This window comes from Trichechus manatus, unplaced genomic scaffold (genome assembly GCF_000243295.1).
Source record: "Trichechus manatus latirostris isolate Lorelei unplaced genomic scaffold, TriManLat1.0 scaffold00014, whole genome shotgun sequence".
Taxonomy (NCBI): Eukaryota; Metazoa; Chordata; class Mammalia; order Sirenia; family Trichechidae; genus Trichechus; species Trichechus manatus.
Window position 1 is genome coordinate 23172542 of NW_004443950.1, and position 3609 is coordinate 23176150.

The window sequence follows — 3609 nt, forward strand, 5'->3', positions numbered from 1 at the left end:
TAGCTTCACAGCATCACAGCAACACACAAGCCACCACAGTACGACAAACCACCAGATGGGTGATGAGCCTAGAATAGCTCTGTTGAAATTTGCAGAAGCTTGTGGAGAAAGTAGTGGCTTCAGAGTCAGACACCCTGGGTTCAAATCCCTGCTCTTCCATCTTGCCAGCTGAGGGCAAGTCCCTGAGGTTTACCCGTGAACTTGGATGTTAATAGTGACCTGTAGAGCACACGGTAGTGGGTCAATCTGTGTTAGTTCCTGTAACAGACATTATTGGTGCTCATCTCCTGCAAGTTGAAGTTCAACAGGCAGTCTCTGCAGCTATTTACCTGAGGGCTTCCTCTAAAGCCTCAGGAAGTGCCTGTGTCCACCTGCATGGCGCTTCATCAGGGAATTAACACCTGGGACAGCCCTCACCAACTGGCATTGGTGTATAAATACCCCAGCTCCCTCGCCCCTCAGGTGGGATAACTCTGAGGTGGGTGTTTTATACAGTCTCCCAGAGTTCCCCCACAAGATTAAGCTCCAGTTGCCCACAGCAGTACCTTGCTTGATGACACCCGCCCTTACTGGTAGACTTACCTGTCTCATTCTCTCTCCCTTACTGGTGTTTGTTGATACCTCTCCAATAAAATTCCTGCACTGAAGTCCTTGTCTCAGGGTCTGCTTCTTTCCCCCGGTCCTAGCCCTCCTCTCTCAGCTATTGGGTTGGCAAAGATGGTATAATGGTCACATCACCACCCCGCATGCCCAGCCTTCTCTCTAAACCAAGTACACCAGGTATGTTGCCAGCGACTGTGCTGGAGGGAAAGCGCTTGGAAGGTTGACACCAGCAGTTAAATGCTCTGGCTTAGACCGAACACATACCACTTCTGTCATGACTCACTGGCCCCACTCAACCACAATGGGGCAATGGTAGAACTCTCGCCTTCTATGTGGGCGACCCAGGTTCAATTCTGGCCAATGCACTTCATGCGCAGCCACCACCTGTCTGTCCGTGGAGGCTTGCGTGTTGCTGTGACGCTAAACAGGTTTCAGTGGAGCTTCCAGACTAAGATGGACTAGGAAGATAAGCCTGGTGATCTACTTCTGAAAATCAGCCAATGAAAATCCTGTGGAGCTCATCCATAACCAATCATGGGGATGGCACATGACCGGGTAGCACGCTGTTCCCTTGTCCATAGGGTCGCCTTGAGTCAGGGCTGGCTTGACGGCAGCTAGCAAAAACAGCTCAACCACAAAGGGACCAGAACACAATACCCTCCCCTTCAGAAGTGGGGAGAAATGAGGATACTGGGCACACAGCAGTAACGATCACCACACCTCGCTCACTGGCCAGGGCATGTGGTTCCTGGCAAGAAGAGCAGGGTGACTGATTGGCTTCGAGCAATTGTTTGGATGGGGCGTGGATATTGGCGGGTCAACCAGATAGACCTCTACAATCTGTTACTGCATTTCTGAATAGTCAGATTCAGAAAGTGAGCCTGTCTTCGTTGTTATCAGCCAGGGGAGTGAGGCGTGACTGGCTTTGGGAAGATGTCTCCTTAGTCCACATGATGCTGTGTCCCTATGGGGCAACTCTAGTCTGAGTTTTCTACCTGGGCCAAAGTGCCTTCCAAAACAGACTTGGCTGAGGTGGACCCCTTGATGGTTCCTGGGGTGACCCCTGGGTGCAGGCTCCTGGGAGTCCCAACAGGCAGCGGTGGAGGCCAGACTCCCGGCACTGGCCTTCCGTGTCATCCCACGTGTACTGACATGACTTCAGTGCGGGCAAGCTCAGGGACTGTTTCTGTCAGGGTCGATCAGAGAAGCAGGACCTCTGGAAGATTACATGTAATAACGGGTTTACTGTAGGGACGATACCTTATTCCCTCATGGGAGCTGGTTAAACATTCTCAGGAAGCTGTTGCTTCTGCCTCTGGTTCTGGAACCCGAAGCCTGTAGAGCAGACGGTGCGAAGGAAGACAGAGGCAAATGGGGGGATGTGAGGCAAGAGCCTTGGACTTGCCCCTCCGTCCTCCGAGCACCATTTCCTTGTTCATACACTTGCCAGCGTTCCTCGTAATAGGTGTTGGTGCAAAGGTAGCTGGTGTAGATCCAGTCAACCCTCTTTGGCGTCTAGAAACCAGTTGCTGTCGAGTCGACTCCGACTCATGGCGACCCCACGTCTGTGCTCCGTAGGGTTTTCAATGGCTGATTTTTTGGATGTAGATTGCTGGGCCTTTCTTCCAAGCTACCTCTGGGTGATCTTTTGGTGAGCAACCGAGTGTGTTAACTGTTGCACGACCCAGGGACCAAACCTGGTGCCGTCGAGTCCAACTCATAGCGACCCTACAGGACAGAGGAGAACCGCCCCAAAGGGTTTCCAAGGAGCAGCTGGTGGATTCGAACTGCCAACCTTTTGGTTAGCAGCTGAGCTCTTGACCACTGAGCCACCAGACTGTAGATCTCCATTTTTACATACAACTGAAACAAAATTTAATGAAATAAAATCGACCCGACATACGAGTGATTCACTTTGGAATTTTATTTTTGCAGTCTATTAAAAAACAAAACAGTGATGGTCACCATGAACTCCACTAATTACAAGACCCATTAAAGTTGCAATGGAGACATAACTCCACAGCACCCTCCTCCGGCCATGCTGGGATGTGCATCGGCCTGCCGAGGGCACCGTTCCCGGGCTGGGATGAGCATCAGCCAGCCAAGGGCACAGTTCCTGGGTGAGGTGGTCAGGGGAAATCCTCAAAAGAACAGTCCTGCCGAAGAGGCTGCCCTGAAACCCACCAGTCCGGCTTGCCCAGCGAGAGGCTTCCTGAGTCCCTCCTCATGCATGAGCGCCGGCGTGGAGCCTGGGCGCCGGCGGGGAGCCTGGGTGCCTCCGTGGAGCCAGGCTTCGTGCCCTGGGACAGAGGGCGGAATTCCTCAGAGTTCATCTCTGCTCTCACCTTGCAGTCAGGGAGACAGACACGCGTTTATAACACAGCGTGGAAAGGTCGTGAGGAGCCGAGCCCCAGTATTGAGCCTGGGGAGAAAGGACACCCGGCCCGCCAGGGAGACCCTGCATGTGGCCACACTTATCCGGGAGACCGTGGAGCCGTGCTGGGACAGCACGCTGTTCCAAAGCCCCGGGTTCTCGGACATCATGACCTAGGCACACAGCAGCGGAAGGCGCCAGCCCTGGATGAGCACCAGACTCTTTACCTCTTACAGCCCCGTGGTCGTTCCTCACTTCACACCCAGGGCCTCAGGCTCCCAGATGGGAAGCCACTTGCCCCAGGCCACGCAGACCATAAGTGGCTGCCTTGGGATCTGAACCCAGAGTTTTCTACCACTCATTTAAAAAATGCAGATACCAGGGCCCCGCCCCGAAGTCTGAAGTCCGGGCCTTTGTACTTTTCCCAAGGTTCTCCAGGAGATTTTAACTGCAGCCAGGTTCAACCAGCACCGGGCTGGACGTGATTCTTCCTGTCTGCGCCTTCCCGAGCGCCACCCGACTGCGAGGGGGAGGAGGGGGCAGCGCTGGGCAGTAAGGCCAGCCCTCCTGCCCAGGACAAGGACCCACTGGCCGTGGCAAGGCTGCTCTGCTCCCAGCGCTGCGGGGGGGGG